The sequence below is a fragment of the Leptonotus elevatus genome, chromosome 10 (genome assembly GCF_054856555.1).
Source record: "Leptonotus elevatus isolate MCC_2025b chromosome 10, RoL_Lele_1.0, whole genome shotgun sequence".
NCBI lineage: Eukaryota > Metazoa > Chordata > Actinopteri > Syngnathiformes > Syngnathidae > Leptonotus > Leptonotus elevatus.
The window spans coordinates 1,662,492-1,677,848 of NC_141248.1; the positions used below are offsets into that span (position 1 = coordinate 1,662,492).

Consider the following 15,357-nt stretch of genomic DNA (forward strand, 5'->3'; position numbering starts at 1 on the left):
TTTGGTCATACTGCACTAGTTTTCAGTATGCAGCTCACTTGTTTTTACATGGCTGAACTAATTACAATCAAAAGGCATACACTGCACATTTATGTGTGTCCTACATTTTAATTTGCCTTGCCAAATCGCCTGTTTGTGTTTCCATATCTCCAATCAAATACAATATATCCACTTGAAAAGGCCCATTCGCCATTGGGACCCAGACAGCACAAGGGTCACAATCCACCACACATTACGCACAGACAGGCAGCAGGCGCAAACAAACACACACATGCACACACACGCACTGTGTGATATATATTTATACTGGAAAGACAGATAACCGCTACCGCTTCTGCTCTGAAATCACACAAAGCAACATCCACATTTAAACAAAGTCTGAATGACCTGACATTGGAGGTCAGGCCGCACTCAAGCTTCCATCTGGCTATAAGGCATTAACAATTAATTAGTTGATGAGCAACACTAGCAAGGATGTTTGTAAAAGCTGTTAGGCCAAATATTTCACAGGGTTTGAAGCCAATGTAAATTGCTAAAATCTCAATTCATTTTCATGGCCTCTAAGTGTTTTGTGGTGTTTCCTTTTTATTATTATTACATAGTTAATACAACTCAAGACATAATTAGGACAAACGTTATTCATTTTTTTCTTTTAATATAAAAAAAACAACAGTAACAAAACGTTTTTACCAATGTATTGTCATATCTGGATTTTTTTCTATAGGTTTTAAAGTTTTGTAAATTATCTTTGTCAGATAAACAAAGATATATGCTTTATGCAACTGTTATTTTACATGTCCCCCATTTTCACATCAAGACCATTATACAGCTTACAGTCTTTATGTAGTGTTAATAATTAAAGTTCCTTATTTTAATTTTGTAGTGTTCTACTTCTTTGTCTTGAGTCGTAAGCAGCTGGGGGGTGGGGGGCACAGTACTACAGGTAGAGAGGATACTGTGTTTTTGTGAGTTTTTTAAATTTATTTAATGACAAACAGACCAGCTGTTTATTTACAAATAAAACAACAGATGTTTTCTTTTCAAATGAGGACCATCTCGCACTGAAGCTTACATTTGTACCTCATCATTGCTGCTTAGGTCTGGTGACAGCTAGTGATTTATTTTGCTATAAGTTGTCTCTTTTAATAAAATATGCATTGTGTATTGTAAATCTATTGACATGTTTTCAACAACAGAGAAACTGAAGGACTTCAGACGAAGAGCATCCTTCAAGCTTGGAAGATGCCACTTGGCCGAAACCAGATGCATATTTGATCCTGAAATGTCAATCTGCATGTTCTTTGTCAATTGATTCAAATTTTTTCCAACATTTGTTTTTAATAGTAAATGCTTTCTTTCAATCTGATTTAACTAACATTTTTACCTTACAAAATGCAATAGTAAAATGCAGGGTCAAAATGTGGTAATATTGGTTTTCGCGTTCACAAACCTCTGTTCCCCCCAAAAATCAATTTGTCTGATAATGCTATAAAACAGAGTGGATAATGGTGCACCTCACCCCTCCTTCTGCATCACATGATGGTCTAAATCTATTCCCAGAGAAACCAATCCAACCCAGGCCAGATGCGCATCTGATTAAAAAAAGGGGGGAGGTGGAACATATCATACGCTTGATTTATGACTCATCCAAGCTCACTAAAACACACTAGTGTCCAGTATGCAACAGAGGGTGGTTCATTACTCTGTTAGTTTCGCTCTTTCCACCAAGAGATCATTCTTCAATCTTTTCATTCAATAATCAATAGTAGACAATAGTTTTGGGTGTCAGGGTATCTAGTGGTTAGCAAGTCTGCATCACAGTTGTGAAATTGGGGGTTCCACTCTCGGCACCTGCATTCCTGTGTTGAGGTTGCATTGTTTTCCCCGTAATTGCAATGGATTTTCTCTGGATAAACCGGCTACCTCACATTTTCTAAAAACATGCATGTTAAGTTTATTGAAGACCCTAAGTTTGAATGTGAGAGTGAGAGGTTGGTTGTGTCTTTATGTGACCTGTGACTTAGGTTACTGGTGACTAGCCCAGGGTGTACTGCATCTAAAGTCAGCTGAGGCTCGTGCTTTTGAAAATGGATATATGGATAGACGGGTGGATGGATGGATGAATGGATATAATAGTTTTATAAAAGTGGTGTACACTCAGTTGAGTCTTTCTTGAATGAACATAATGTCATGGAGGTTTTCCAGTCAGGTTTTAGGATTAGGGATGTTCGATACCACTTTTTTAAGACCGATACTGATACTCAAATCTTCAGTACTCACCGATACCAAGTGCAGATACCATTAGTACTTATGATACATAAAATAAAAATTAAAAAACAATGACAGATTTTTTTTTTTTTAAAGACCATCCGAATAATAGCAAATTTCCTTAAAATTGCTTGAATTAATGGCAATTATATTTTTTCAATTTGCTCATAAAAGTCATTTTGCATAGAGCACACACAAAAAAATGAATTACTTCTGGTTTGGACACACATTGTATATGCTGATTGGAGGGAGAGAGAGAGAGGGGGGATAGGGGAGAGAGAGAGAGAGAGAGAGAGAGAGAGAGAGAGAGAGAGAGAGGGAGGGGGGGCAGCGTGATGTCGTGTGGACTTTAATTGTTTGGATTTATCTGCTACTGGGTTACAAGGCGCACATGGTATGTTACATTGTAAATGAGAGAGAGAGAGAGAGAGCGAGCGGGGCAGTGTGATGTCGTGTGGACTTTTGATTATTTTGGATTTATCTGCTACTGGGTTACAAGGCGCACATGGTATGTTATATATATTTTTATATTTTACTTGTTGGCCATGTTTTCTGAGAACCACCCATGTAAGAACAGAAAAAATTATTAAAGCATTATATAATAAAGTGGGGAAAAAATGTCAGGCAGTGATAGTGTATCATATTCTACCTATCAAAGAAACAAGGACAAATACAGTAAGGTGACTTTGAAAACAACAACAACAAATTATCAAATTGAAAGCCCAGAATCCTCATTTGTCTGTCTCGTTTGTAAGTTATTTAAAATTTGGACATGGCACATTCAGCTCCTGACAGACAAGAGGACACCTAAAGGACACAATTTGATAATATTGTCTTGCTTGATGCAAGCATGGCTACCTGGCTCTAGCAAAGTCACCTTGTATTGCTGTGGAGATAAACATGTTCACTTGTTCTTTAACACTTTCGTGAAGTTCCAAATCAGGAACAGAGAACATTTAGGAACAGAATTCTTATTGACCCCAAAAAACAACCAAAAAACACCAACTTGTATATAAAGACATTTCAGACATAACTGGAGATGCCAACCCCCCCCTATGATCACTTTTCAGGATATTTCTGGATATATGAGAGTATGTCAGGGACATTTGTGCAAAAGACTCCAACGTTAATATTTTTATTATATGTTCATTATATATTCTTTCTTTAAATAATCTCCAATAACAAAATATTGGCAGCACATTTGTTTTCATTTAAGTTTTGATTTATTCAATACAATATATATATATATATATATAACTATAGTATGTATAGATTAGTATATATTTAGATAGTAAATATAGATTTATTTTTTTTATTCTTGAAAATGTTTAGTTGCTGACATACATCTGCTCCACACTTTTATTCATGTGTGCCGCTAAATTTTCTACCCTAAAATTTCACATTAATCGCAACCGTGTTTCTAGCAAAAACAAAACAAAACAAAACAAAACAAGTTAGTCTGGAGCCCATTCATCTCTAGCGTCTTTCTCTTTGGGGCAGTATTTAATAACAAAATGACTTAATTTCACTAGCTCGTGGTTACTACACCTAACAAACCACCTGTTTCTAAAGTCTGTACTGATTAGGTCAACCCCGAGTCAGTGTAAATGCTTTTAAGTTCAGGTTAGAAACGTTGCTTTTTTCTAGGCTTTGCACAATCAGGCCAATCATGATCGCCGATAAGAAGAAGAATTTAAGAGTTAAAAAAAAAAAGATTTCCGATCACAGATTCGATCATAAGATTATCTATTTAAATAACTTGTTTATTTACTGTTTATTTAGGGGGGGAAACTGCTTCAACGAATTCAGGATTTTTGGAGTCTATCAGCAAGTTTTGGGGAAAAAAACGATACTCAATCTCCAATTTAATCATAAGATGGAGAACTATATTGAATTGAACAACTTGTACATTTAATCTACAGTATAAAACCTACCATATCGCAAATCCATGTCTAATTGACACTTATTGAAACGCATTGGAGGGGGGAAAAAGTAACCTGTAGTAACCTGGCTGACCCAAACGTATTGTGTTTCAAAGTAAGGTTTCAAAGGAGGGTTTGGCTTCCATGCAGCGTAATTATTATTATTTTTTTTTTACAGTTGAGAATTTTCAGCTGTAAAAATGTGAGTTCGGGGTCTCTAAAAACATAACAACCCCCACACTTGGATTTGTAGTGTAATCAAAACAGAGGTTTTTGTAAGAGTGCCAAGAGGAGAGGAGCCTGACAGAAAAGTTGGATAGAATAGAAGAATTAAGACAAGAAATGGGTACGATAGAAGGAGGGAGGAACATGAGTTTGTTTGTGTAACAAAGGTCAGCCAGCAGACACAAGGGAAGTCAAGAAGATGAGTAAGGGAAGGGAAATATGAAAGCAGATTAAAGTCTCAGCAGGGAGGAGTCTGTTTGTGTGGCCAGGGCTACTGGTTTAGTATGGGGAGGAGAAATTGGGAGCAGCCGCTGATGCTTTAAATAGCCAGTGGGATGATGTTTGTGGGTAGGGGGAAAGTGGACATGACACCGCAAATGGAATAAACTCAAATGGATGCGCTATTGTGTTGTTCTTATTAATTAAGGGAAACTTTCTGCTTCGTTTATGGACACCAAGTCAACACAAAATTAGCTTTGTTTACTTGCCTGTGGAGTCAAACTGCTATTTTCCTTTATTTCTTTCCATGGTTTCCTTGAGTTTCTAGACCTAGAGGAAACATGACTTCAGTTAGCGAGAATGCACAGCAGCGTCTGAAAGGCGAAAGATGACGGACAGACTTGAACCAAAACAAAATTGAGAGACATGGACCGATGAATATATATATATATATATATATATATATATATATATATATATATATAAGACATTGAAAATGCTGACTTGAACAAAAAGAATGATATTATTGTCATTCATTCTTGAACAAAAGTTGTTGACTCAGATTTCATGGGTGCAAAAGTATGTGAACCTCTCACTTAATCGGACATTGCACCTCTTTTTGCAATGAGGACTTCATCCAAACACTTTCTTTCGTGATTTATCAGTCTTTCACATCTACTTTGGGGGATTTTTGCCACTCTTCCTTTCCAATTGACAGAGGTTGGATGGGCGTGTAGCATAAACTGCCCGCTTCAGGTCCTGCCACAGTAGTCAGAATTTTAAATGGGCACATCTAGAACATGAATCTTGCTGTTTTTCAGACATTCCTTGCTTGTATTGCTGGAATGCTTTGGATTATTGTCATGTTGCATGATCCATCGTCTACCAGGCTGTAACTTCACAAAGAACGGCTTCAGGTTATGATCCAGAATTTCACAATATTCCCCTGAATTCATGATTCTCTGGACTATGCGGAGTTGTCCAGGTCCTGAGGATGAAAAGCCAGGCCAGAACTTAACATTCTCACCACCCTGCATCACTGTAGGGAGAAGGTTCTTTTGCTGGTATGCAGTGTTGACTTTTCACCAAACATGACTGTTTCAGTTGTGACCAAACAGTTCAATTTTGGACTCATCTGTCCACAGAAGGGGTTTCTAAAAAGCTTCAGTGTTGTCCAGGTAATCACTGGCAAAGTTGAGATGGGCAGCTTTGATCTTTTTTGTGAGCAGAGGCTTCTACCTAGCAAGCCTTCCATGAAAGCCTTGTCGATTGACTTTTCTTCTGATTGTTGAAGCATGCACATGTGCCCCAGATGCAGCAAAAGAGGTCTGCAAATCCCTCGATGTGATGCAAAGGTTGGCTTTCACCTAAATTATCATTTGTCTTGTGGGTCTTGCTGATATTTTAGAAGGTCTCCACTTCTAGGCTCGATTGTAGTAATTTTCAGTGTTCTCTAGTTGCAGATGATCTGCTTCACAGTGGAATGATGAAGCTAATTTTTTTTAGATTACTTTATAGCTTTCCCCAGACAGATGTGCTGTCACTACCCACTTCCTGAGGTCCCATGAGATTTCTCTTCCTCTCAGCATGACTGACCTGTATGGGTTCACCTGATTAAGACTAAAGTGATGTGGTATTGTCTCAGTCAATATTCAGTCAGTGATTCACAATTTCTTCGCTAAACCTCTCTCATTTTATAGTTCCATTTCAGTGGTTAGTTTAGCTACCAATTTGTCCTACCTGATCCTACTTGACTGCTTGTTTTAAGCAATGCAACTCAGGGTTCGCTTAGTTTTGCATCTACATGAATTGACCAAAAACTATTTTTAATTTAGTCTTGACTACACAATTGATAAAAAAAAAGAAAAAAGAACAATGCATTGAAATGCTAAACCTACACTTGTTATTTCATATCAAATGTATCGGTTCAGATTGAACAACAAAATCAGGTTGAAACAATTGGAAAATCCAAATTGCTCAAGAGGTTCACTAACTTTTGAGAAGCACTGTATATTTATATATATATATATATTTAAAGTTTATCAAAATGAGTCAAGCCAGTCAATATATGTCCAAATAAATAGGTACATTTGGGGTATGCCAACATGTTACTGCATTAACCATAAATATTTAGTTTTTCATTAAAAAAAAAAAAGGGTCGTCGTACAATACACAGACACGCTTTTCTAAAAGTATATGAGCCATATCCCTTTATTTTTGGTGTAGCCTCAAACATGTGTTTGAAATTTGATCCAACCTTTATTTATCCAGGACTGTACAGTAAATACAATACAGCCGACTCCTGCATACTCGCGGTTTGGCACTTGCGGGTTTGCATATTTGCAGATAATGTTTTACCATTCACAAAATTACGACTCTTCAGAGTGTTCTGTGCATGCGCTGTCTTCCGTCAGTGCATCGTCACGTCTTCATTTAAGCATTTAAACTTGTTTTTAATCAAGCTGTTGCTTTAAAGCAACACTACGGAACTTTTAGTTTATGTTGCCGGCGCCATATGGACAAAAGCGGTATTGTTATGTCTGAAGGTAGAACACATTTCCTATGAGGACAAGCACAATGCGTCATTTTTTTTTAGCTCAAGCCAGCGAATGAAATCCGGGTCAAGCTTCTGCCATGAAAGCAGTAATCATGTGTCGACTAGGGGTGTGGAAAATAATATATATGTATGGATGCATCGATGCGCACATGTACGATGCGAGTGCGTTGGCTTATTCACTGGGTATTGATGTAATAGACGTGTGCAATCTAGATCCATCTTGATGCGTTGGCGGGTATCGGTAAAATCTGACAGCGCCGTTTTATTCATTGTAAACTTCATCCAATCTGCTGTTCCCCAAAATCCCAGGGCGCAGTGAATGCACCATACGGAAGCCGTGAGGCACCCACAGTACACTAGTAAAACATCATGGACGTCCGAGCGAGCAGCAGCGAGGAGGATTATATATGTAATGCACCCGCAACGTTTAAATCATATGTTTGGAAACACTGCGGATTTGCAAAAAAACCCGGAAAGCTTGAAAAAACGTCCGTCATTTGCAAAGAATGCCGCGTGAAGAAGCCGTACAACGGCAGCACGACAAACATGCAGACCCACTTAAAAAGGATACACCACATCAAGTGTACCGCCGCCTCACATCACAATACGATAAATATTGTGGAAGGAGGGGAAGGAGAGAGGGAGCTATCGCGAGATGCTGTGACTATCGCGAGACCTACAGCGAGACCGGGAAACCCCAACATGGCGCACCCTGCTGCTAAGATAGAACTAGCTCTATTATGCTAAACTAATCCGAATTTAACCATCATATATCTTGGCTTTTCTCTTCTCTCTTTCATCCGGCAGATTTGGAATACCACCCAGCGAGGAAGACCTTGAACGTTTCATCGACGGATATTTTTACAGCTGCGCGATGGAGGATCCTTCCGCCGAGAAACCTTCGAAGAAGAGGAAAAATTACTCAGCGACGGACACGGACGACCTAACCACTACGGACGTTTTGGTCAGTATGCTGGAGTCCATAAATAAAAAACTCGATGTCCTCTGCCTCATCCGCGAGGACGTCAAAGAATTAAAGGTAAGCTTGGAATTCGTCAGCCAACAGGTAAGTGACCTCCAACGAGATAATGCCGAGTTACGCTCTTCACTCGCGGCTGTTTTAGCCGAGTTGGAAACCATTAAAAAGGAGAATAAAACGCTAAAAGAAACTGTTCTGGATGTCCAATCCCGTAGTATGCGGGAACATTTAATATTCTCAGGCATATCCGAGAATACCTCTGACAATCCAGATGTTGAGACAAAAAAAATTATGACGACGTCGTTAAAAATTCCTCAGGAGATGGTAAATAACATCTCTTTTCACCGGGTACATCGGCTTGGAGCCCGTAGGGGCAACAAACCCCGTCCTATTATCGCCAAGTTTGAGCATTTTAAACAGAAATAATTTGTTAAAAGTAAAGGACGGGAGCTTAAAGGGACCTCATTTGGAATGAATGATCAATTCCCGAGAGAGATTAATGAGCGGCGAAAGGTACTGTTTCCTATAATGAGACAAAATAGGCAGGAGGGTAAACGGACTACGATAGCCGTTGATAAGTTATATATCGATGGCCAACTATTCCGGAACCCCAACTCCACTCCCTGGCTGTTCTAATTGGCATTGGTGGAACTAAACTTAGTTTGATTATTAGATGTATACATATACTGTATATGTGGTTATAAAACCTAAAATATGAATACTCATTATGTTTAGGCTATATTATAAATATAATATAACACAACTATATCTAAAGTATATTTAAACAAAAAATTTCGCTTAGGTTACCAGTTACTGGTGTATTGTTATGTTTATGTTACGTGTATAATTTCCTTCACTTTCACCTCCCTACCCGTTTTTTCACTGTTATATTTACTTACACGTTACCTCATATTTTACACAAATTACATAAATCACCTAACCACTTTGATTCTATCCTATAACATGCCAGTATTGACAAATGGCCTATACAGATATATACACAGGACTGAGTTTATATTGTTTGTATGCATAAATTAGTTCTGGTTTCCTGGAATGTTTGTGGCGCTCGCTCACAGGCTAAAAGAATAAAAACTTTAGACCATCTCTTAAAATGAAAAGCAGATATTTGCCTTTTACAAAAAACCGACCTACAAAATTCTGAAGAAAATTTACTTATTGATAAGAATTTTAGCCAAGCGTACTCTGCCCCTTATAACAGTAGACAAAGGGGAGTCTGTATACTCATACATAAGAATTGACTCTTTACTCTAAATAATACAATAACAGACCCAGAGGGCCGATACATTATTATTCAGGTGACTATATTTAATAAAATATATACATTTGGTCATTTATATGCCCCTAATAATGATGATCCGGCCTTTTTCCATGAATTTTTCTCTAAGATGTTTGAATTAGCAGCGAACTCTACTATTATTATTGGAGGAGACTTTAACACAGTCTTAAATCCATTAATAGATCGTTCTAATAAAACAACATGTATAAGGCGATTACAATCTACAAAAGTAATAGGGGAATATATGGATGACTTTGGCCTCGTCGACAACTGGAGACTTAAAAACCCAAATAAGAAGGAATTTACCTTATTTTCCGCTGTGCACCGGTCCTTTTCAAGAATTGATTTTTTTCTTACAAATAACTCTATTGCTGATAAAACTGTTACAAAAATACATCCTATTATTATTAGCGACCATGCACCAGTCTCCCTTTCTCTACAAGTTGATTATACCTTTAAACCACCACTGACATGGCGTTTTAACATCTCACTGCTAAACGACGCAGAATTTGACAAAATTATAAGAAAACAATGGGCAGACTTTTTGGAAATAAATGACTCTCCAGACCTATCTCCATCTCTTCTCTGGGAAGCTGGGAAAGCAGTAATTAGAGGTAAAATTATATCATATTCATCTTATAAAAAGAAACAGGATCAAAAATTAGAAAAAGACTTGGAAGATAAAATTAAACAACTGACAGATGAGTACGCAATAAACCCAAATAACCAAATATGGACTGACTTACAAAATACAAAAATACAGTTAGACGATATGTTAACTAAAAAGACAGAGTTTATAATACAACAATTGAGATACAACAACTTTGAATATAATAACAAATCAGGTAAATTTCTTGCAAACCAACTTCAACGTAATCGGGAAAAATCGCTTATAATGGCTATTAAAGGGACAACTGGTGAATGTACACAATCACCAGAAGAAATTAATCAAATTTTTTATAATTATTATCACAACCTATACTCAGAAACTAATAAGCCTAACCCAGAGCATATTGAGGCATTCCTCAGTAGCTTAAATATACCTCAGTTAACTACTGAATATAAAGATATGTTAGATGCACCACTTACTATAAACGAGTTGTACAGTGCTCTAGATAGTATGCCAAATGGCAAAGCACCTGGCCCGGATGGTTATCCGGCTATATTTTTAAAACACTTCTGGTCAATGCTTCCACTATTCTTAAGAGTAGTAACAGAAATTAAAACTAATGGTCACATACGCCCACACATGAATACAGCAGCAATTAAACTTTTATTAAAATATAAAAGTTACTTTCATATACTGATAAAACGTCTTTACCCATCTTGAAATGGGAAACGGACTTGTCTATAGCTCAGGAATCTGACTTTTGGATTCAAGTTTGTGAAAATGTATTTAAATGACAAAACACACAAATTTACAACTTATCCAATATAAAATTATTCATAGAACATACATTACTCAATATATGATGAAGAAAATGGGACTCTTAGACTCCGACATTTGTCTCCAGTGTTTACAAAACACTACAGACACTTATTTTCATACTTTATGGTTATGTACTCCGGTTATGTATTTCTGGACTAAAGTCTTAGAAAAACTTTCCGCTATCGTGGACTGTGGGATACCGTTATCTCCAAACCTGTTTGCTCGGTGACCTAACAACAACTGATTTACCACATAAACAATTTCAATCTACACTTGTAGCCCTTACTATCGCAAAAAAAACCAATTCTTGTTAAATGGAAAAATAAACAAACTCTGAATATCGACCAATGGTCTAACCTCCTCATAAATCAAATTTTAATGGAAAAAATATCTGCCTCAAATAAAAACCAAATATCAAAATTTATAGAAACATGGTCTACGTATATAGAATATTTGAACCTAAATCTGGTTACTTAATTCTGCCTGTTAGCGAGAGTCACCGCATCGCGTTAACTTACATTGATGTTTCTGTATTTGCCAATTTGTAACTAATGGTTGGTGTTTCTATAGTCAGGAACCCAGTTGCTGCCAACAGGATCGAGCAGATTCACCTCCAATGGGCACTAAGGGTTAATATTCGGATTCACTGCATGCCAGTGGGTTAATTCTATAGGTGCTGTCCCCCCCTGGCTGGGCGTGGGCGGGTCTGCCCCTCTGTTGGCTGCTGGGTGGCGGCTGCGTCTTGGCCGTTCCCTGGGTCTCTTGGGGGGTGCTGCGTTGCGGGGCTCTCCCTGGTGTCCGGGGCCGCGCGGTCCGTCGCTCTGGGCCCGGCGACGCGGTTCGGGGCCTGTGGGTCGCCGGGGTGCCCCGTGGTTCCCTCTCCCCTCCCTCTTCTTCCCCCTTGCTGCTTCTCCCTCCCCGCCCGTCCTCCGCCTCCCTGTCCCTTCTCCCGGGCCCCAGTATCCGGGGGGCGAGCCCTATCGCCCCGCCGGGCTGGTCACATATGCAAATACATTTTAAGTGCAATTTAAGGCACATTCAGCCTTCCTATATACTGTACATGGAGAGTGAATTACAAAGTAGCCTAGGTCCAGAATATTGAAAAAGAAGGAAAGAAAGCCAGCCAGGTAGCTGTCACTTGTTTACTGTTGCCATCCCTTTTTTGCATTTTGCACTTCAGGGCCACCGTACCAGCCAGGCAATCGTTGCTGATGCACTAGCTGCTACCCACTGACGTCGGAGACTTGCGCCGTATCATACAATGACGGCGTAATTAACTAGCGGTCTCTTAGCGTCTTAAATTAGCGAATAAATACACTTTCAGGATGGCATTGTGATGATGTTGGTAGAAAATATGTAATTTCAATAAAAAATTTGATATGTAAGCAAACACCTCGAAAAGGGAAGTCAATCAGCGGTCACCCAAGACTATTATTGCATTGGCGTCAATATATTATTTGTTAAAGCTTTATTTTGAAGTTAGCCTTAGTGTAGGCTTCCTTGACATGTCTGGATGACGGGGTACATTTACTATGTGCGTCGCGTTGGTGTGCTAAATATCAATACTGCCGTCAGTGTATCGATATATTTATTGCAACAGAGAGCGCAACGATATATTGCAATATCAATTTTTTTCCCCCCACGCGACGACACACTACCGGGAATAACTTCAAAATAAAAGCGCTACATTGCATTGATCTCCATATACTGCTTGGTAAAGAGGGTTTATGTTGAAGTTTCTCACCGCGTTAGTGCCGTGTACTGTCATGCCTACTGCGGTTGGCCTGACGACTTCCTCAGCTGGAGCCATGACCATGAGTCAGGGGAGCAATGAGACTCTGGGCTGCGGCTGGCTGAAGCGCTTATTCAAGTGGGTGGCCCTGCCACGACCCTACAGCGGTGTGTGCGCTCACAAATTAATTTTTTTACTACAATCATTAAAAATTCAGCCACTAGTATATATTAAATTGTAACTATAGTCCAACATTGTTGTAAAACGATTATGTTAATTGTGTATACTGTATTTTTATGACTTTGGTGATGGCTGGAGGGCGCCTCTGCCTCGCTTGTAACAAGTAAATGGGCATGTCCAACGGAGTTGCTCCACAAACTGTGTCTTCTTGTCTTCTGTCGTTGCTTTAGGTCTTTCCGGTGCACCTGCAGTTAAAATATGTTGCTGCGGGGCCCGGGGGTTGTCCCTTGGCGCTGCCGTGGCCTGGGGGGCCCTGAGGTGTTGTGCTTGCTCTGTCCTGGCAGGGGTCGACGGCTCCCCTCTTTGGTGGAGATTTTCATGCATGCCAGATCCACCACACCAGCATCTATCGAAACGCAAACACAATCAGCTTCTTCCTCTGGTCGTTGAATCGGTGGAGGCTGGTGTCTGTGGATCTCACTCTGCTTCATCTGTCCTTCCTTCATTTCCTCAGTCTCTCCTTTGGTCTCTTGAGGTCTCCGTAATTTGTTGGAATTTAGATGTTTCTGGGGTTGGTGAAAGACTCTGGTTGGTAACCCGGTGGGTAGTAGGTAATGTCTGGTCGGTGCTGGATTTCACTTTCCTTTCTTTTCTTTGATCCTTCCTCGGGTCTCCTGACAACCTCACGACTAGCTTGATTCTGAAGTATTCGGTTTAGGTGAACGGTATGGGATTTTTAATAGATTTTAGGTGAACTAATGAATACACACTCACACGCACGCACACACGCACACACACACATGCATATACCCACCCACATACAAAATAAAAATGTATTTAATTTTCTTTAATTAAAATAAAAAGAGAGCAATGATGATGACATGTCAAATCGGTAAAATTACCGAATGAACAATACTGAGCTCTCCAGAAAAAAAAGAAAAGAAAAAAAAAATATATATATATATATGTTGCTGCCATGCTCAATCAACACAGAACTGTGTTGAGCGATATCAGTCGCTCTGATTAGGGGCGGCATAAAAATTTGATGGAGGCGGCCACAACCCTGGAAACAGAGTGACCAAGTTACTGACAGCACATCTTCAGAGTGAAGAATGAAGATGACTCCTTGGGTGTCTACGTCACGAAGGCACAGAGTAAAAAAAGGGGGCTTGCCAGCGAGTAGTCGCTGCTTGCGAAATTTCACGAAAATATCAAATTTTTATGAGGCCATTTTTACCAAAGCAATCATTGAATAATATTATGCGTATGTGTACTCTTTCTTAAAAATGCTTTTAAGGTGACTTTGTCTTATGTCCTTTTCACTTTAAACATGGTCCCAACTTTGAATAGCAGTGAAGTCACACCAAAGCTCCCACAGTACTGCCAAATCTCACACTATAGTGAGCACAAACAGATTAGGTCATGACGGAAGCAGCAAACTAGTCAATGAAAAAATGTATTACACATTCCATGTATAGTTTGGCTACCTACCTTTTGTTCACAATCACATCTGTGCACACAGGTACTCACAAACACACACACACACACACCAGCTAATTGCTGTGCCGCGTCCAACCAGAGCGACTGATATCACTCAACACAGCCGGAGCGCTGTGTTGATTAAGTTCAGCAGCAACAGTTCCAGCGTTGCGCCATTATAGATGTGCTATATGAACAGCAGTGCACCAGAAAGACCTGAATGAAGCAACAACCGAAGAAGAAACAGATCACGGAGCAGCCGTTGCACACGCCCATTTCCTGGTTTACAACAACGCTGAACTACATTTAAAATTGTATATGTACTAGTGGATGAATTTGTAATGAATGTAGTAAAAAAAAAATATGGATATCTTGCACTGACAGTTTGCCTTGTTTTTTCCAATTCACACACGTCCTCACCACGCACACGCACGCACATACACACACACACACACACACACCGACCAACACACACGCAGAGCTACTGGTGGATAACTGCAGCTCCGAAACGAGCGCACCGTACCATATTTGGCGCATGCATGCTAAAAACAAATGGTAGCATGTATGCTAAAATACGGTAACAAGCATTCTACCATGTGTTTTAAAATGGCAACTGGAGTAAAATAGTGAGTTCAGTTGTACTTAATAATTCAACTATTTAACTCGCGGTACTCATGTTATTCAGTGGTTGGATCCTCCCAGAATGATGGCAAGCCCCGACGTTTTCTTGCTTCCTCACCTTCCGAACCATGGATTCATTGATGTGGAATTATCTCGCGGCTGCTCTATTCCCATGTACAAACGCGTAACTGATAGATGGCAGTTTAAATTGTGCCTTGTAATCATGTCTTGACTCTAAGCTAATGCCATTTACGGAGTTCCGCCGGAGTTTGCGTCATCTCCGCGGATAACTACACATCACCAAATGGGTAGGGTCCAAACGGGGAAACGAAATGAAGTAAGTCACACTGCAGTATGGCGTTTCATTTGATCTCTTTTTATCCATTTTCTCGTTCCATCTCCATATTCGAATACATACAGCGAGAACTCTCTTCTGCCATCGCCGCAGC

The 15,357-nt window shown here is 39.4% G+C and overlaps 1 protein-coding gene across 1 annotated transcript in view; it reads right to left on the bottom strand.

Annotated features, from left to right (window-relative positions):
• Window positions 1-15,357, bottom strand: part of plxnb1b (plexin b1b) — a 125,288-nt gene that overhangs the window by 88,293 nt on the left and 21,638 nt on the right. The window contains exon 2 of the mRNA XM_086086181.1: window positions 4,904-4,964. The gene's annotated coding sequence lies outside the window, so the exon portion shown is untranslated. The remainder of the gene's footprint in view (window positions 1-4,903; window positions 4,965-15,357) is intronic.